Raw genomic sequence first — 22122 nt, 5'->3', positions numbered from 1 at the left:
CTTGCCACCCTATTTTAAATCATGATATCACCCACTCCCAGTATCTCTTATGCCCCTCCTTTACTTTTGCTCACTAATACTTACCACAACATAAGGATGATTTAGTTTGCTTTTTCATCTTTATTGTGTGTTTCTCCACACTAGAACATAAATCTCTTGAGAGCAGTAATTTGTATTCTATTTTGTATCCCAACTGCCAAGAATAGTGCCTGACGCTTTAGAGAGGCTCTCTATGTGTCGAATGAACAAAAGAATATGTGCACACACATTTATATACCAAATAATATATAAATGAATAAGAACTTATTTGTCAGTAATTGTGTATAAAGAGGAGAACTAAGTGTATGGAATCGTATGCACCCGACCTCCACCAGCCACCTGAGAGACAGTGATGAGTTTCTCTCTATGAATAATACAGGACAGCGCCTCTCAACATTGTCAGAAGTGTTTTAAAAGTAATTGGTTTCCAGTAATTGTTAAACTGTCCAAATTTTCAAGTGATTTACTTAAAGAAATAAGTCAGAGTCTAACAAATTCAGGGTATCTCTGTAATAATGTTACTGTCACTGGCATTCTATTTTGCTTCATTGAATCAAACGTAAAGGAGTTGCAACAGACTGCAAGGAATTGCTCGTTATTCATAACCCACTGTCTCTTTCCCACAAGTATATAAAATGCTTTCATGAATACCGCACATCTCCTCCAGCCATCACCTCTTCCCCATACTATCCTCCCAACACCCAAAAATGTTTGTTATTTGTTTTCCTTAATGATCAAAATATTCTTTTCGTTTAGTTAATATCTGAAGACATCCATGAAAACACACATGAGAAAATTATATGTGTTACAGTGGAAAATGTGTTGAAAACCATTGATGTAACTCATCTAGGGCAGTAGTTTTCAAAGTGTTTTCCAGTGTTCCCCGAGGATCCTTGAGATCCTTTCAGAGGACCCCAGAGATGAAAATTATTTCAATAATAATACTAAGACTCCAGCTGCCTTTTTCTCTCACTCTCTCTGTCTCATACAGTGCAGTTTTCTAGAGGCTACATAATATGTGTTGTACCAACAGACTGAATGTAGAAGCTGAGATTAGAATTTGGCTATATCAGTTAAGCCAGGCATTAAAGAGATTTGCAAAACAAAATAATGCTGCTCTTCTCACTAAGTTATCTTTATTTTGGAAAATGTAGTTATTTTTGTACTTATGTTAACACTTAATGGGCTTATTATTTTTAAATGAATTTATAAATATTTTAAACAGTTCTCAGTTTTAGTTTCTAATTTGGTAAATATTGATAGATTAATACATGTAAACAACAGTTCTTTTGAGTCTTCTGTAATTTTTACGAGTATAAAGGGATCCCAAGACCAAAAAATTTGAGGACGCTGATCTGGGGCTATTTTGTGTACCAACCGTAAGCTCAATTTCTTCCCACTTGCCAGCAATCATCTGATAACTGTGGTCACAACTTTCTCATATGTCTGGAAACAGAGCAAACCAGATTCAGGAATGCACCAGTCATTATAGCTAGCAGATGAATAGAAATTAAGCCAAAGGGAAGTTTTGGAAAGCAGACTTTTACATTTCAATTGAAGATTTTGTTCCAAGAGCTGATACATCACTTGGTCTCCGTCCTACCATTTGCTGTTGTCCTACTTACAGTAATCAAATAATAGGTACTTTTCTAGTAGAATTCCTTTGTAAATAATACCATAGTAGACAATTTTGCTTGTGTTTTTCCTTTACCTAATGTGATAATCAATGCTCTCTCTTTGACTGGTTTTCAGTGTTTCTACTGCAGCCTCAGAAGTTACAACTGAATTATGATAATTGTATGCCTGAGAAATAGCCCAACACAAAACAGTCACTGAGTCAGATTTTACAGTTTGATTGTAAAGTCAATCATGCCGTTCCTAACCCTGGTTGTGTGTATACATGATATATGTATTGATTTTTAGATGCCTTATATTGACAATATTAGCTATTATATTATCTCCAAAGTCCACGTTTGTTTCATTAGATGACATGACCTCTCACTGAATTGAAAGATAAGATTAAATATATTGAAAGATAAGAATTGAAAGATATTGAAAGATAAGAATAAATGCTATATTTTATTTTTTGACGGAATCATTTATTTTAAAACTAGATTATTATTTTAATAAAACTGACACTTAGTGCACTCTATTACATAAAGGAAATAGCTTACAGTTGTACAGGCAGCAAATATGTTTTGCAATACCACATTTTTCTCAAAATGGTTAGGATTTAGGAAGTCAACATTAAATTGTTTTATAATCACGTACGTTTGGGCATTTATTTATTTGTTTATGGAATGATATACATATCCATTATTGGTTTAATACAATTATAACCTAGAAACTTGAAGTATTTTTCACAGCAGTGTATCAGTCAGGGTCCTATTTAGCAAACAGAAACCACCTTAAGTATTTCAAACAAAGGGAATTTAATGCGGTGAATTGGTTGCAAAAGTATTACATAAAACTGGAGGAGCCTTAAAAGGAAGATGAGGATACTCTGAAATCAGTAACTGCAGAAAGTCACTAGCTGTCCTAAGGTTGGAGGAGCAGAGGCTTTACTGGTGTCCCAGGAGCCTACTCACGTGCTCCCTGAGGCTGCTGGAGCATTTCTGTTTGAACTGCTACAATGGGAAGCCAGGACCCCATATGCTCACTGAGGCTGCAGGAATCCAGGAACTCATGGTCACCAGCAGTCACCTACCCCTGCCACTGCCAGAGCAAGGAACAAGAAAAGAATCACCTTCTCCTGTGCACCTTCGGGTGTCTTCCATTGGTAGAAATACAGGAAACCAATGGTTGGTGGATTCTGGAAAATGACCTTTTCCAGCTCCCTTGGATATAAAGCAGAATATAGAAGTGCCAGTGTGAGGCTGGGCATCAACAGACAAGGAAGTCACTGCTACTCTGACCAGAATTGTGTTTCTTCATTTGTTCTTCCTTGTTGCCCCTGATCTCCATAGGGGGTCCATGAGATTCTGGGAAACACTACTCCATTCTTATAAATGGAGCATGTGAACTGGACTAAGTCAACGAGTACATACCAACCCCAGGCTAGTGACTGTAAGATGTGGACATTTGACCTAAGACAGTGCTATCATGTAAAATTCTGGGACTTTTGCCAAAAGTTTTGGGATACAGCCCCTCTCCTCTTTTGGATGGCATTGAGTGCAGGTGTTGCACCTTGAGCTGCCTCATCCATATTGCTACCACGAGGAAAACCAGCCTGAAGATGAAACTGCTAGATGGAGGTCAGCAGGATGGAGAGAATGCCATTGAAGCACACTTAAAGGCTGCCTTTTCTCTGAACTTCTCAGTTCAAGAGGTATAGCCCCTATATTTTGTAAGTCAGTTTGAGTTAGCTTTTCGTGTAGTGTTTGCAACAAGAAACATCCTGACATGTGATACGGTTCCTAGATCTGGCAACAGTCTTGTACTCTAGCTACAAACTTCCAGATTTCTGGCTCTCACACTTTCTCAGTCCTTCTAAACTGTTAGAAATAGAAGGCAAAATGTGAAAAAAAAAAAGTTTTGCACAACTGATACATCTCTCACCTTTGAGAGAGTACATAGATTTTAAAAAAGGTAATGACAAGGAGAGGCCAGCCCGGTGGCAAAGCGGTTCAGTGTGCACACTCCACTGTGGTGGCCCAGGGTTGGGATACTGAGGCACCGCTTGTCAAGCCATGCTGTGGCGGCGTCCCATATAAAAAAGTAAAGGAAGATGGGCACAGATGTTAGCCCAGGACTGGTCTTCCTCAAGAAAAAGAGGAAGATTGGCATTGGATGTTAGCTCAGGGCTAATCTTCCTCACAAAAAAAGAAAAAAAATAAGTTCATCAGGTCATATTTTCTGATAACAATGTAAGTAAACTGGATGCTAATAACAAAGTATTAAATGGAAAAAATCCCTATCATTTCAAAGTTCAAAGTAAAGTCTCTAAATCTTGGGCCAATAATAAAATCAATATAGTAATTTGAGACAATCTTAAAAATAAAATGAGCACAATGTATTATTGAACATGGGCAAAACTTCCCACAGAGAAAATTTCATAGTCTTATCATTTTTATTACTAAAAATAAAGAGCAAAAACAGGAATTTAAAAACAGGACACAAGAATAGAGGAATAAAATCCTAAATATAAAAATCAAAGTAGAATTGATAATCCAAAAGTTTTGTTTGATTTAAAAATAAGAGCACAATATAACTGATAAAACTTGGGCAACTTTTATTAAGAAAATATTTAAATACAAATAAGCATTATTAATAATGAGAAAGAAAAATAGCCAAAGATATGGAGGAAGTTAACATTACTAGATAACACTATACTAGTAAAATTGAAAATTCCAGTGATATGAGTAACTTGGAACATACCAATCTTTGTACACAAATAAGGATACAAGGAGAGGTCTGCAGCCTGAAGAGGGCTCTCACTCAACTGTGCTGGCACCTTGATCCTGGGCTTACAGCCTTCAGAACTGTGAGCGATAAATTTCTGTTGTTTATAAGCCACCCAGTCTGTGGTATCTTGTTATGACAGCCCAAATGGACTCAGACAAATCTCTTTCCCTGGATTTTTGATGGTTCCTTCTTGTCAATGAAGTGTTAGCTTAAATGTCATGTCCTCAGAGAGTTTTTTTTTTTGACTACCCATAATTCCCCAGTATCCATCAGCCTGTCACTCCCTATCTGTATCACACTCTTAATTTTGCCAAAGCATTTTACATTACTTGATATTTTTAAAATTTATTTCTTGGTTTATTATCTGTCTTTGCTTCTGAGAATGTAAGTTTCTTGAGAATAGGGACTTTGTAAGTCTTTACTGGCCAGTGCTCATAGAGGCACATAGTTGGTATTATAAAAGTCTTATATAAATAAGTAAATTAACTTTTTAGGAAAATAAAAATGACTAATCACAAAACATATATCCAATAATCATAGAATTACTTCAAAAAATAGTTCCAAGGCATGACAGTTTCACTGTTGAGCCCTTCAAGCTTTCAAGAAATAAAAACACTCCATGTTATGTAAAATGTTTGATAGTCTAGAAAATGATGACCAGTTATGCAATTATACATTTTGAAAACCCAGAAGAATAAATTGTAAAATTCTTAGAACTAGAAAAAACTTAAGTTAAATATTTAGATACAAAATAAATATACAAAAATCTAAATATTTTTATTAAAATATAAAAATAAATATTTGTTATTAAATATGTTATTAATATTATTTAAACTTTTTTCAAATTAATAAGGACTTAATTTGAAATTAGAATTTCAAATCAAAATCTGAAAAGATGTTGGAGATGGACAAGTTATTCTTAAATTTACCCAAATATGCAGGAAATAACAGCTGCTAGTAAACAAATGTATAGTGTTTGATGAAGGAAGAATAAGATCTTAACAAGAAAGGCTATGTTTTTAACAAACAGTTTTGGGGAGAATTTGCCTACTTGGAGAAAAATATATTATATTCATCTCTTATACTACAAAGCAAAAATTGCAAACTGGCCACCCTTGTACCATAACTGGGCCACAAATGTGTACCATTTATTGCATGGTGTTTTAAAAATCAGAAAAATTTTCATCAAAATATAAATATTAAAAAGAAAAAAGCTTGGAAAGAAAAAGTAAATCAGAAGATATGACAGCACTGGACCCACATTCCCAGATGGCGGCAATTGGCATGAGCAGGAGTGGCGGCCCCCCTGGTGCTCTGCAATTTGGCACAGTTCTTCCTACCTCCTGTTTTATACTGGCTTGCCTCATGCATTTATGTGAATGGCCCCACTCCTTAGCCATTTAAGATTAAAAACTCCAGATGGATCAAGAGTTAGATATAAAAGATACACCCATGAAATAAATTAGAAGAAAACACAGGTGGGTATTTAACTGGTTCTTGTAAATTGGCTAAGCCAACTTGATCATGTGCAACTCATAGGTTATTTTTGCTTATTAATAGTAGCCTCCAAGGGTTAGAGGTGCGTGAGGATTAACTATTTCCCCACAATCTCTCTATCAGGTTAAAAAGAAAGCAATTCTCAGACCAAATTCTTCCACACATACAGCTGTTTATCAAGTTTTTATTAGAAAATAGGCAAAACATCTCTTTAGGGATGAAGTCTTGGTGCCATCCCTAAGCGAAAAGGATATAGGGCTCCCTCGATTCTTCTATACTGTTCAAGAAAGGGTAGGAAGGGTTTTCTGAAATTTTTTATCCAATGTACATATCTCAAATGCCATTAAGTTCACCCATAAAAACCCATCTCACCAACAAAAACCCTTTTCTACCATTCGTATGTTGATTAGCAAAAGCTCTGGTGGTAATCAGAGATAAACCAGCTGAAGCACTTGCAGGCTTTGGAGTGTGGCCTTTCTGACTAAATGCTAGCTGATGGCCCCTTGGATGATCAGAAATCCTAATTAGGACAAATGACCACACATAACATGTAGCTTAAGCCAAATAGCACATACATAATAGCACACTGTCTATGCCCAAGTTCTTTAAAGTGAATTACAGACACTATAATACTGGCCTTTTTCAGGGAAGCACTTTCCGAGCATAAAAGAAATGGAAGAAACAACAGAGGAAAAGAAACGTTTGATGCTATAAAATAGCAAGCTTATGTACATCAAAAGTACCTTAAGCAAATTAAAAGGGGAATGAAAAACTGTGGGAAATATTAGTAGCAATTATTTCCTAAGTGAAATACATATTATGTTTATTGTATATATACATATACATAAATGTACACATTTACATATTATGTACGTGTGTATGTTTCTGTCTTCCTCCTTGTCTTGTTATATGTTACCTTATTATGCAAGAATGGTTACATGGACTTTCACTAAATGTGTAGGGTGCATATGCTTGCTCTGGAATAAACAGTTTCTTCCATCCAGGATTCTCATCTTGCTTCTGTGAGATGCTGCTGCTGCTGCTGATTCTCTAGAGTGTTACTCTGCTGGCCACAGACCCTCTACTGGTCACCACTGAGGAAACCCCATGCTGATCTTGGACAAAGGAAATTCTCCTGCAGTCCGAATAACTAGGAGGTTTTGGTTTGTTTTGCTTTGTTGTTGGAGAGGGCAGTTTTTTGTTTGCTTTTGTTTTGTCAGGCACCAGTTAGGCACCCCTCACTCAGACGTACCCTTGGCATGGGAGGATTCTACAGCCGCTGTCATGGCTACTGGAAGCTCCAGAAAGTAGGTTATCTTTCTTCCTTGTTGTTGCTGTTGTGCCTCATATAGCAAACAGAGATTCCCAGCAGTCACCACAGACAGGAGGAGTACTAGAATAACACTCAAGTGTCAGCATAATGCCTCCAGCCCCAGAGAGTGAAGAAAGACCCTTCCTCTCCCTGACAGAGGCCCACCTCATTTCCTACTCTAGTATTAACCATTTCCCAGAGTGATTAATCTTGAGAAAATCCTTTCTCTTATTAAAAAAAAACATCATTGTCTTGCACCAAGGTTCAACTGGCAATCACGACGTTGTTCTACACTGATACATTTCCCAAAACCTGTGTTGTTTAGTCACGCAGTGGACATCTGTTGTTTATGCCTGCCAAAAATCCCTTTCCTCTTCTTTTGAAATGGTGCCCTGAACGTACATTGAGAAAACTACTCCTTCATTATTGGATACGACCATGGAACTATCAATCAAGATGTCCCCATTCCCCTGGCCAAGGGATGGACATGTGACCCAAGCTATACCAATCAGATGCTCTCCTCTCCTTGGAATTTGAAGCTCATGTGGAATGCAGAGAAAGGTGGAAAAAGCAGTTGGAGCTGATCAGTCCCATCTGGCTGCGACTGTCCACTAGTTTCCATTTTCCCCATAGATACTCTGGCTCCTGACTTTTCCAAGACTGACTCTGAGATTGTGAAAAGATGTCCTATATTCTTCCATCCTCCAATATATTCCTCTGTGCTTGTTAGGCTGGGTTGATTTTTGTTTCTTACACCTAAAGAATCTTAACTGATATGAGCTTTACTCATGATTGCATTTTTGTATAAGTATGCTTTTTCTCCAAGTTTCCTGTTCCTCAGTTGCATCTGTCTATCGGGATAGAATCCTGAATTGATATTACCAACACCATCCACCCATCTGATCTACTTTTCTTTTGAGATGCTAGATCTATCCACAGGATGAGGCCAGGATCAGATCGCACCTGAAATGTGGTTATTGAGGTCAAATGACTGTCATGACTCATTTTTAAATTATAGGACTGTCATTTTTGCTTTTTATTACCTTGAATCAAAAGCACTTTTTGATTCCCTGATGGAAAGAGAAGAAAATGAATGAAAATAATGACCAGTGATGTGGAGGGTCTTCTTTCCCCTCTTGTTGCCACCTGGCAGGAATGAATAGGCCAATCAGGGCTGAGATTTCTGAGTTCTGGGGTGAAAAACTGAATTTGTCTTTGGAGAAGACACTCCTTGTTTTGTGTTAGACTTCTTAAATGTTATCTCTTTAATCATACAGGTCTAAGGCAAAAACCTACCTGTGAGATAATAGAAAAAATATATATTGGTCTCTGACCCTGGTTCCTGGCACAAAGCTCCTAAAATCCTTGTTATTGCCTAAGTGATAAGAGCACTAGGAGCATCTTCTGTTCTAATATTTGGTCTTTGACCCGGGTTCCTGACACTGAGCTCCTAAATCCCTTGGAATTCTCTGAGTGATAACAGTGTTTTATTCTAATGAGGTGACTCTTGGTGGCTCCTGCATGGGGGCTGGTCACCAGAAAGACCAAGATATGATTAGAAGCTTGGAGCTTTCAGCCCCAGCCACTATCCTCCAGGAAAAAGAGAGGGGCTGGAAACTGAGTTAATGATGATCATGCTTATGTGATGAAGCCTCCATGAAAATCCCAAAGAGATTAGCTTTAGGGAGCTTCCGGGTTGCTGAACACGTGGAGGTGCCGGGAGAGTGGTGCACCCGGAGAGGGCATGGAAGTTCTGCGTCCCTGCCCACATACCTTGCCCATCTCTTCTGTCTGGATGTTCATCTGTATCCTTTATCATTTCCTGTTATCATAAACTGGTCCCATACAATATTTGGGACATACTTATACAAAAGAGTTATTCATTGCTTATTTGAAATTTAACTGAGTATTCTCTATTTTTATTTGCTAAATCTGGCAACCCTAATTGGGAAGAAATGACATCTTTAAGATACGGAGTCATCCTTTTCACAAACACTCTGTAATCTCCATCTATTTAGCATTTATATCACTAAATAATTAGGGTTGTTTATCTTGCTTATTTTGTTAGATTTACTCCTGAGTGACTTAAAATTTTAAAGTTATTGTGAATGAGATCCATTGTTATTGCGGAGGAATCCTATTGATTTTTGTATCATGTTCTCATATAAAGTGATCTCAGGCAAACTTGTTGAATTTTATTAATTAATTTATCAAGTGTCTTGAATTTTTGTATTCACAGTAATATCACTTAAAAAGAATGAACCTTCTTTCTTTCTTTCTAGTCCATATCCTTTTATTTCTTTTATTATTTTACTGCATAGACTAGGACCTCTGATACAATGCTGACTAGAAGTGATAATAGTAGGTATCTTTGTCTTGTTCCTAATTTAAAAGGAATATATCTATAATTTTATCAAAAATATTATGTTTAGTGACGTTTTTAATAGATAGTTTTGATCAGGTTAAAATTTTTCTATTTCTAGTTTGCTAAGAGTTAATAATAATGATGATGATTATCAGGAATGCATATTTAAACTTATCAAAAATTCTTTCTGTACCTATAGAGATCATCATATGGCTTTTCTCCTTTAATTTGTTAATGTGGCAAATGTAGTAACAGATTTCCTGATATAAAAACATTTTTTAGTTCCTGGGATCTTCCCCACTTAGTCATGGCACTCTCAGAGACAGACACACACACACAAGCAAGGGTGGATTCCATTTGTTAATATTTTATTTAGAGGGTTTATATCCCATGTGACATCAACTTATAATTTTTCTTTCTTATAGTATTTATGTCTGATTTTGGAGTGAAGACTGTATTGGCCTCATAAAATGAGATAATGAGAGGAGAATTTCTTCTTTTCTAGCCATTAAAATAGTTTGTATACTTTTAGGTTGCTCTTTTTCTTGAAACAATAATTCTCAAATTTCAGCCTGCGTCACTGTACAGATTCATTGGCCTCACACACAGAATTTCTAATTTAGTAGATGTGAAGTGGAACTTGAGAATGTGCGGTTCTAACAAGTTCCCGGGTGATGCTGATGCTTTTGTTGTGAGGGCTAGACTTTAAAACCACTTTAAAAACATTGGGTAAAGCTCACGTATTAAATCTGATGGGCCAAGTTGTTTGTTTCATCTTGTTTTCTTAAGTAATGGGAGAATTTTAAACAATTAGTTCACTATCTTCATAATCTCATTCTGGCCTAGTTTCCTTTGGGGTCTATTTGGTAAGTTACAGTTCTCTAAGAAATTGTTCACTTTTTCCAAGTTTTCACTTATGTGGACAGAATTAGTCAGGATATTCTCTTAGAATGTTTTAAATCTTTGCTGCATTGTGTCCTATTTTTCAGTTCTAATATTATTTGTGACTTCTCTCCAGTGGTGTGCTGGAGTGGCTTGTACTGGCTGCCCAGAGCCAAGTCTGCTTCTCTTCCCAGTTTGCATACAATGACATCATGTTGGTAGATTAAAATCAGCAATAGTGGGAATATTTATACCATGGAAATCAGAACTCTTACAAGTCAAGGCCTTCCCCCACCCCAGAGAGAGCTGGTTTACCAACACACTTTCCCTCTCCCCTTCTCCCTCTTTTCCTCTCTTCCTCTCTCTCTCCCATCAGTCTTATTATATATTTTTCTATTTTATTAGTTTTTTTTTCCAAAAAAATAATTTTTGGTTTGTTTGATTCTCTGGTTTGTATCTTTGTTTCTTATATTAACTAATATTTGATCTTAGTTTTATTGTTCTCCTTGTTCTATTTCTAGGATTTACCCTGTGATTATTTTCGCGGTTCTTGGATGGATGATTAGCTCATTAATTCTTAGTTTTTCTTATTTTGTAATATATGTATTCTAAGACTATACATTTTCCTCTAAAAACTGTTTTAATTGCATTCCACAAGTTTTTCTATATGGGATTTTAGCTGTAATTCATGCTTAATATTTAGTAATAAACACTGTCCATCATGATTTCTTCTTTGACTCATGGCTTATCTAGAATTGTGCTCTTTTATTTTTTTTATTTATTTTTTTTATAATTTTATTTATTTATTTTTCCCCCAAAGCCCCAGTAGATAGTTGTATTTCATAGCTGCACATCCTTCTAGTTGCTGTATGTGGGACGCGGCCTCAGCATGGCCGGAGAAGCGGTGCGTTGGCGCACACCTGGGATCTGAACCCGGGCCGCTAGTAGCGGAGCGCGCGCCCTTAACCGCCAAGCCACGGGGCCAGCCCTAGAATTGTGCTCTTTTAAATGTCCAGATATTTTTTACTATGATTTGGTTTGATTTGTTTATTTTTTAAGCCTATACATTATTGGTTTTTCATTTTGTAGCAGAGTAGTTATAGTATGTGGTATATGTTATTAATCTTTTGGCATTTGTTGAGAATATTTTGTGGCCCAGAACCTGATCAACTTTTGAAAGTATTTCATTTGAGCTTGAAAAGAATGTGCATTCCTTAAGTGTTCTCTAAATTATTAATTTTGTTGCTCATATCTTTAAAAAATGTATCTACTTTAACTAGCAGTTTCTGAGAGAAGTGTGCTCAAGTTTTCCACTAGGTAGATACTTTGTCACACTTCGGTCTTTCTGTTCCCCTTAACCCCACCTCTACTGCAAGATCTAGTTGAATACTACATGGGCCAGGACATCGGCTTTTGCTTTATTTCTCTCTATTGTTGCTTTATTTCTCTGTTTATGGCACCTGGAGTTTTCTTGTCTTTCTTTCAAGCTAGGAGTTGTATTAAGCCATCTTAAAAATAGTTCATCCAGAATTTTCTTTATAGTCAGACGGAACCTGTCTATACCAGCTCAGCTCGTCGTGTTTGGTCATGCTCTTCTTCTGCTTTCCAATTCTGCCTTTAATTTCTTTTTACTAAGGTAAAAATTCCAACTTTTAGCTTTATTAATTCCTTTCACCTGTATCTTTCCTATTTTTCATTACTATTACATTTTCTAATCTCTTGGATTGGACACCTTATTTTCTTGTCATTATTTTGTACTTAATTTTATAAAAGCCCTTGAGACTTTTGATTTCTCTATGAAGAATTTTTGAAGGAGAGGTATATGTCTTGAATATCATTTGCTTCGTTTCCATCTGTAGCACTGTTCTTTGTTCTTCTGTATCAGTTTTTTTTTCAGTTTATTGAGGTTTTGCTTGTGCAAAATTGTGCAATCAAAAAAATTTTCCTATTACAAGGATGTTTGAAAAGGCCATGTAATTTCTGTAGAATTTAGTCAAAACATAGCTATTACATAAACCTTATTAGTGAGCTTATTTAGTTATACCCTATACTTATAATTTTTGATCTAATTAACCATTCATGAACAGAGAGTGACATGGTACATTTATTTATTCCTTTTATACTTCTGAAAATTTTTTCTTTAACTATTTTGTGTTATATTTTTAATGGTATTTAATAAATGGTATTTAATCAAATGGTAGATAAATTAGTTTAAAAGTGATGTGATATATAAAAGATGCAATGATATATAAAGTTACATAACTAGTAAATAGTCATTATGGCTTTTACTCTTCATCCCTCTATATCACTCTTTTCCTATTTATAATTTTTTTGCTTGAATGATAATTTGTTATTTCAAGATTCCATAAATAAATAACAAATTGCATCCTTTATATTTTCTACATTGCTCATTTATATATAATGGTTAAGATGATCAATTCTGGAAACAGACCATATATACATCTCAAATCTGTGATACACTCACTGTGTGTCTCCTTTATTGTCTATTTCCTCGACTGTGAAATGAAGTTAGGTGTAGAATCTACTTTATAGGGTTGTATTGAAATTAAACACTATATTGTACATAAAGTGCTTAACCAGTCTATTGTAGATAATCCTATATTATCTATCTATGTATCTATCATATGTAATACAGCACTTAGTAAATAGTGAACATTCAATAAATGTTAGATCAAAAAATAAGGCGAATCATCCCTAAAGCAGCATTCAGATACTGACAAATAAATTTTTAAAAAGCAGAAAGCTAAAGATATCCCAGTTAAATACCACTGAATCTCTGACTCATACCATTAGTGGAAATGAGTTAGCGTTTTTAATTTTAGGCAGAGTATAATTCTATTAATAAATAACATTTGTTTTGTGGTATAGTTTATAAGATAGTTCAAATTTTGAAAGTTCTGATTTAATTCCGCGAGCAGTAGAAAGATATCTTTCAGTTTTGAGCACGAAAGTATTATGATGAAGATAGTGGTCAAGAGCAATCTATTTGGCATTGATGAGCAAGAGACCTGAAATGGGGTTGAGAAAGGAGCTAGAAAGGTCAGAAAGGAGGAGTTTACTTTAATCTAGAGATATATGATGACAAGAGATCTGCAAGACAGATTTGAGAAAAAATAAGAACAATTGCCAAGGAATAACACATTCATCTTGGTGAAAATCAACAGTTTCCAGGATTTCAAAGTAAATCTTTAAAAACTATGTGCTTTACATGTCTATAAATTCTCAAAATTTTTAAAAGGAAAATTAGCTTTATTTATGTTTGAAAAATAAATATTTTTTAAAAATTTATGAGCACATAATTATTTGTCTAAAAATATACTTTAAAATTTTGAGTTAGAACTTCCTCTTCCAGTCGAGATGAACTAATAAGGACCAGATTGTACCCACATCCATTGCCTTAAACAACTACAAAAAGAGACACATGAGGAATAAAAGTGTTCAGACATTGGATGGCAAACAGCACAGGACTGTGACCCTTGAGGGAGGGAAATAAACAGTGCAAACCCTATGATTTTACCAGTTTACTGCTTAGGGACAATTTTCATGCTGCAGTACAGTTATTGGAACCCAAACAGAGCTCAAGAGTCTTGCTAAAGTTGAAGGGAAAAAAAGGCAGAGTTTGGGGATGCTGAGTTGGCTAGCATTTGCTTGTGAAATTACTGGAGAGGAAAACCCTGCACAAAAAAAGTTCCAGAGATTTTTAGAAGGATGTCTTGGGTCTTTAGCTGAGAAATGATCTACACATGAGTAAGAGGAAAACTACCTGAGGATCACAGAAAGAACTACCATGAAGGAGTAGGCAGAATAATTCCTAGAAATTACACAGAGTTGGGAATTGTTCATATTCCTACGAGCAAATGTGTAAAGACGTAATACATATAACAGAAGTTTATAAGATAGAATTTTCAAGAGTACCACCTTAGCAGGACTACATTAACCCTAGACCAAAGGCTGCTTTGGACACTGTTCTGATGAGCTCCTATTCACCCTGTTGGTGAAGGAGGGTCCCCTACCCTAAATAGTATGAGATGGCTGAACACCTGGCACCCAATAATGGACAGAAGAGATTGGCAGCAGTTTATTGGCCACATATACTCACAGCTTGAGTGTGGACACCATATGTGATGCACGGCCACATGGAAGCTACAACTGGCAGCAACGTAACCCCAAAGGGGCTGTGGGAGGCAGGCTTTGCAGTAACAAGAGGTGTCCCTCAGTTATTACAAAATGTTGGGATTTGCTTGTTTGAATAATTTTGTGGGCTGGCAATGAGGTGAAGCATGTTACATTGAGGACCAAGTGGAGTGCAGCTCGTCCAGCTGACAGAAGAGGGAACCAGATGGGAAGCCCTTCCCAGTGGGTGGAGGACATATCCGATGAGAGCAGGGGACTCACAGAATAGGACTTTGGGGCCCTATGGGGCTCAAAGATATCAATGCAGCACTTGATATTTTAGTTTTTATGCTATAGACACACTATAAGAAAGTTTAACAGAAGACTCAAGATAATCTAACTGATTATAAGTAACGGTCTGTTAATACAACTTATCTATATCTTACATGCTGCAATTAACATGCCAGAACAAAACTCAACACAATTTAAAGGAATATAACAAAATAGAGCAACTGATACTATAAAATCCACAATGTCCATTACCAATCAAAATTAAAATGAAAAATTTTCTGCAAATGAGTAGGAAAATATGACCCATAACTATTAGAAAAATCAATCAAGAGAAATTGATCCAGAAATAACAGAGATGATGAAATTAGCAATGATGTATAAACAGCTCTTATAAATATGACCCAAATGTTCAAGAAGGTAGAGCAAAACATAAAACAATGAAGAGAAAATCTTCTTTTACATAGAAGATATAAAAACATCCCACATGAAACTTCTAGAGATGAAAAATACAATACCAGAAGTGAAAAATGCACTGTATGGAATTAAGAACAGACTAGACACAGTAGAAGAAAAGAGCAATGAACTTGAAGACATAGCAATAGAAATTACAATGAAGCACAGAGAGGAAAAACTTGATTAAAAAAACAAAACAAAGAATCAATGTCCAGTAGGACAATATCTAGCAGTCTAATAACTGAAATCCCAGAGAAAAGGGAGGGGTTGGGGGGGTATCAGAAAAACATTTGAATAAATAATGGGTAAACATTTTCCAAATTTGATGAAAACTAAAAACCTAATGATCCATGAAATTCAATAAAAATAACTCAGAAAACCATGCCAAATCCTGTCATAATCAAATTACAGAAAAACAGAGAGAATGAGAAAATTTTAACAGCAGCCAGAGAAAAAGTCACATTATTACAACGGAACATATCTAAGAAAAACAGCAGAAACAATGGAAGCCAGAAAACAGTGGAATACCGTCTTCAAAGAACTCAAAGAAAAGATAGTCAATCTAAAATTCTTTAGCCAGTGAAAATATATGTCAAATACAAAAGCAAAATAAAACTTTTTTTCAGACCAATAGAAGTTGAAAGAATTCATTGCCAACAGACATGAACAGCAAGAAATGTTGAGAAAACTTCTTCAGGCAGATGGAAAATGATATCAGAAGGAAATTCGGGAAATCTCCATACTGTTTTCCATAGTGGCTGCACCAGTTTGCAGCCATTTGTGACAACATGGATGGACATTGAGGGTATAATGCAAAGTGAAATAAGTCAGAGGGAGAAGGTCAAATACCGTATGATTTCCTTCATTAAGTAGTAGATAATAACAACAATAAACAAACACATAGGGACAGAGATTGGATTGGTGGTTACCAGAGGGGAAGGGGGGAGGGAGGAGGGTGAAAGGGATAATTTGGCACATGTGTGTGGTGATGGGTTGTAATTAGTATTTTGGTGGTGAACATGATGTAATCTATGCAGAAATAGAAGTACAATGATGTACACCTGAAATTTTTACAATGTTATAAACCAATGTTAATGCAATAAACAAAAAATTAAAAAAAAAAAAAAAAGAAGGAAATTCGGATTTAAACTAAGGAATGAAAAGCACCTGAAACACTAAATACATGGAAGATGGATATCTTTTTTTTTTCCTGAGGAAGATTCACTCTGAGCTAACATCTGTGCCAATCTGCCTCTACTTATTGTATATGTGGGTCATTGCTGTAGCGTGGCTGACAAGTGGTGTAGGTCGTTGCCTAGGATACGAACCCACAAACCTGGGCCACCGAAGCAGAATGTGCTGAACCCAACCACTATGCCATGGGGCTGGCCCCTGGATATCTTATGTTTAACTCATTTTTTAATCTCCTTAAAACATAATGACTGTTTAAAGCAAAAATAATAACAAAGTGTTATGCAGTTTAAAGCTTTGTAGAATAAAACGTATGACAAAAATAGCACAAAGGACATGAAGGGAAAATGGAAGTATACAGTTTTATGGTTCTTAGACTTTACATGAATTAAAAAAGTATTATTTGAAGCTGGACTGTAATGTTGATGTATATTGTAAACCCTAAAGCAATCACCAACCAATTAAATAAAAATGAGACGGTAGTAAGTCAGTAGTAGGAATAAAATAGAATAAAAAATGATAATCCAAAAGAAGGCAGAAAAAAATGGGTCAAACTGCAGATGGGACAATTAGAAAACAAATAACAGGGCCGGCCTCGTGGCTCGGCGGTTAAGTGCACACGCTCTGCTGCTGGCGGCCCGGGTTCGGATTCCGGGCACGCACTGACGCGCCGCTTCTCTGGCCATGGTGAGGCCGTGTCCCACATACAGCAACGGGAAGGATGTGCAGCTATGACATACAACTATCTACTGGGGCTTTGGGGGAAAAATAAATAAATAAATAAAATAAAACAAATAACAAAATGATAGATTTAAACCCATAAATATTCATAATTATATTTAATGTAAATGGCCTAACACACCAATTAAAATGCAGAGATGGTCAGATCGAATTTTTTTTTTTTAAAGAAAGGCTCCACTCTACGCTGTCTACAAGAAATGGAATTTAAATAGAAAAGAGCAGATAAGTTAAAAACAAAAGCATGAGAAAATCTATACCATGGAAAGGCTAATCAAAAGAATGGTGGAGGACTTTCACTTCTGGCCAAAGTGAAGAAACAAGGATGGGGTTACCCACACGTATGAAACAAATACAAAATGTGTAAATAATATAAAACAATGATTTTCAAAACACTATACATAATGTTACGATGACAGTGATTTCTGACAGATGGGAAACAAATGAGGTGAATCCTATGAGTGCCTTACTATAATGCCTTGAGAGAGTTTCAGGCCATGGAGGAGGGAAGAAATTGTTAAATTCCTTGAAAGACATTAATTTCCAAAGCTCACTCAGGAAGGAATAGATAATCCGAATACTCCTCCTATGTCTGTTAAAGAGATTGAAACTGTAGTTACAAAACTTCCCACAAAGATTACTCCAGGCTCAGATTGCTTACTTGGTGAGCTCTAACAAATATTCAATGGAAAAATAATATTAATTCCACGCAAACTGTTCCAAAAATTAATGAGTAAGGAATACTTCCCAATTATGAGACTACCATTAAACTGATACCAAAACCAGGCAAGACATTCCAAGAAACAAAACAAAACAAACATATAAGAAAACTACTGACCGATATTCCTCATAAGCATCTGTACAAAAATTCCAAACAAAATTTCAGCAAATTGAGCCCCAAAACATATTATATGGATAATACATGATGGCTAAGTGGGCTTTATCCAAGGACTATAGGGCTGACTTAACAGAAAATAAATAAATGCATTCATTATATCACAAGCTAAAAAAGAAAAAAATCACCTTTGAAAATTTATCTCAAGAAACACAGCAAAAGCACTTCACAAAATTCTACATCTATTCCTGATAAAAATGTTCAGCAAAGAAGGAACACAAGACTACTCCCTCAACTTGAAAAAGAAAATCTATAAAAGCCTACAGCTAACTTAATACTTAATGGTAAAAGAACAAATGCTTTCTTTCCCTCTAAGATTAGGAGCAAGACAGACATGTCTGCTCTTCTTAAATCCATCATTGGGAGGAAGGGCTTCATACTGATGAAGTTGGAATTCTGCAGTGAAATTTCCCCTGTGTATGACTGTGTGTGTACATACAAGTGCCTGCGTGTTTATTGCTCAGTGACAGGGTGAATAGAAAGGTCACACACTGCATGATTCCTTCCCAGCTGCCAAAAGAATACAACCTTTCCATGCTTCTTTTTATTTAATAGCTTTTGGTTAACTTGACAATTTGTGACAAGTGATGACTATATTTTGGATCCCAAATTCCACCTAGCATTAATTCGAATTCCACCTAGTATTAGTTCCACCTAGTTTGAAGCCATTTTGTTTTGTTTTATTTTAAGAGAAAGTGATTTTTTAGGGGGGGATTAAACTGAAAAGAACATTGGTCTGGATTAAAAGTTCTGGTTGTGATCTTGGTTCTGCCATTGAGGCAAGTACCTTACACCTTCTTGGCCTCAGTTTCTTATCCAATGAGTAAAGGACTAGACTAAAAGATCCCCTAATTCTCTTCCAGCTTGGAGTTTTTATAAGTATCTAGAATAGTAGCTGTCAAACTTGAGCTTGCACCAAAGTCACCAGAAAGTTTGTCAAAACACAGATTCTTAATTCCTGCATCCAGACACTCTGATCTGGGGTGAAGCCAGATAATGTGCATTTCTGACATGTTCCAATGCTACTGCTGGTCCTCAGATTACACTTGGAGTAGACTGGTCTAAAAATCTAGAGATTATACTGGGTGCAGTTCTGTTTCAAGACACTAGTTGATTTATTTTTGGATTAATACTAGTCAGAAATACTCCAGTAAGGCTATATGTTTTAAACAGCCCATCTTAAGAAATATTTCTGTTGCTATTAAAAAGCTAGTATTTATTGTTTTATATTGTCATCTGTTTTTGGTTGGTTAATGAAGCATGTGATTGGTTGATGCGTGTGCATTAGCAAATTTAATCCCTTTTATTGAATATCTTTTATGTACAAAGTCTCTTGATTTGTATTTTGAACATAAGTTCAGGGTCTTCTGTCTTTCATGAGCTCATAATCAGGTGGGGGAGGTAGGCATAAAAACAAACAACTTTTAAATAAAGCATCAAATAAAAATACTAAAATAGCTCTTTTTTTTAGAACTACACCATGGCCCCCTGGTGTAGCGGTTAAGTGTGCGCACTCCGCTGCTGGTGGCCGGGGTTCGGATTCTGGGCTCGCACCTATGCACTGCTTGTCAAGCCGTGCTGTGGCGGCGTCCCATGTAAAGCAGAGGAAGGTAGGCACGGATGTTAGCCCAGGGCCAATCTTCCTCAGGAAAAAGAGGAGGATTGGCATCGGATATTAGCTCAGAGCTAATCTTCTGCACAAAAAGAAAAAGAAAAAAGAAAAAAAATACTCTTCTATAATAGATGACAACTAACCTGTTGGGAACTTTCTTTTGAGGTACTATATGCATTTTTCAAGTGTCTTATTCTTAAGTACAATAAGAATAATTAAGAAAAAATCATTGTCTAAAGAGTATGCTTAGACACAAAAGCAGTAATTACAGCATAAAAATGTCACTTTTAAATCTATTACTTTCCATTAACAATGATATCTTTTAAATTTTCATGTTCGTGAAGAATGGATGAGCAAATAGATAATTAGTCAAATCAGACACTGATCAAACCAAATTTACAATAGAATGATCAATATTTCTAAAAGTAAATGGTGGTGAAAACCATACTGTATAACGTGTATTTTCCGATTTAATGACAATACATAATTAAATGAGTTACACATCTAAACTATATGTGTAATATATGTGTAATTATATGTTACATGTATAAAATAAATAAAATATTTAGAAATTGAAGTTCTAGAGGCACAGGGGTTTATCCAGATCCATGGGGTGCACTTATAGGTTTTATTCTTTTATTCCAGTTCCTTATCTACATTATGATGTTAGAGGTGGTATGATATTCATAATGATTGCTACAATTTATTGAATGACTATTATGTGCTATCCACATAATATACATTTTCTTGAATAATCCCAACAATTCTAGTTGTTGCTAGAATAAATAAGTAGTACTAATCTCATATTAAATATGGCTTAAACAGGTTACCTACCTTGCAAGTGGTCTGGTAGATTTCTACTTGACTCCAGAGTGAATGCTTTGCCCACACCACCTATTTTGCTTTGAACTATTCTATTTTGGCCTGAGAAGAAGAAAATCCTGCTGATATAATTACTTAATGGTCAGTCCTATTACCAGGCATGTATCCACTCCTACCTTTGTGTATGTCTCTTGATTAGCAAATAGAACGGGAGAGTTATCCTGATTGGGGCTATGTGCTATTAATGAATCATATGTACTCAGATATATGTACAGATTGAAGATACTTCAGAAACATAAAGGATAATGAAAACTACAAGAACTTACAATCTTATAAGCATAGCTGTAGCAGCTGAATGAGAAAGCCACGTAAAGAGTCAAGACAATATGCACAATGTAAACATGTAATCTAGAACCTGAAGACAACATTTTCGGCCAAATAAAACAGTGTGTTTAATTAGTTCCAAATAAAGTGTGTGACTATAACCACACAGTCTGTCATTTTATTTCTTTCCTTTTCCATGATTATCCAATCCTCACACTCACTAGTTGCCTAAGAGACATTTTATGCTCTTAAACTCTAGCTTCCTATGACGCTTCCTTTTGGAAAGTGTCTAAGGCTTGAGCCCTTGCTGGTTTCTCAGACATCTGTGCATGACTAACCTGTTTCTGCTTGAATGGTGTGGCAGATGAATGATAGACACAAATTTTTTGACACTCCTTCTATCGGGAGGTAGGGTCTATTTGCACTCTTCTTGAATCTGGGCTAGCATGAGACTGTTTTGGCTAATAGAGTGCAGTGAGAGAGACTATGGCAGTTCTAGACCTTGTTTTTATGAGACTGGAAGCTTCTGCTTTGATGTCTTGAAGCCTCAAGCCACAAAATAAGAAGTCAGACTACAGCGCTGGAGAGACCCCATGGAAAGGCCTGAGAATACATGGAGAGACAGAGAGGTCTAGGTGAGCCCAGCCTTCCGGTTGGCTGTGGCAAGGTGACATGCATGAGAGTGAAGCCACCTTAGATCTTCCAGCCCAGCCCAGTCACCAGGTGACAATCAGTGAGACAGCAACCTCTGGAGCAAAACAATTGCCCAGCTGAGTAAATCCAAATCCTTGACTCACCAAATAAAATGGTTATTGTTTTAAGCCATTAAGTTTTGGAGTCATTTTTACAAAGCAGTAGATAGTGGAAAGAAATGGATATTCTGAATCTTGGACTTAATTTTCCCTTATAGGATAGTTCACGTCAGTCCCCCTCCTCTCTCTATCCCTGAAGATGGATAGTTCCCTCCAAATCACACCAACAAAGTCATTCTTGCAACAGTTAAAGGCCTTTCTGCATTAATTCCAGTTTCCAGTCTCCTTTAGCTCACCCATCTCATTCTTCTTGAGTCCTGCTTGTTTAAGTACATCCTTTCCTGCCTTGGTCTGTATATCGGTCTGTCTTTATAAAATACACATAACTTTCTTTGCGTATGGATCTCTCTC

Source organism: Ceratotherium simum, chromosome 19, assembly GCF_057802395.1.
Source record: "Ceratotherium simum simum isolate JZ-2026a chromosome 19, ASM5780239v1, whole genome shotgun sequence".
NCBI classification, from domain to species: domain Eukaryota; kingdom Metazoa; phylum Chordata; class Mammalia; order Perissodactyla; family Rhinocerotidae; genus Ceratotherium; species Ceratotherium simum.
This window is presented reverse-complemented; position numbering follows the sequence as displayed.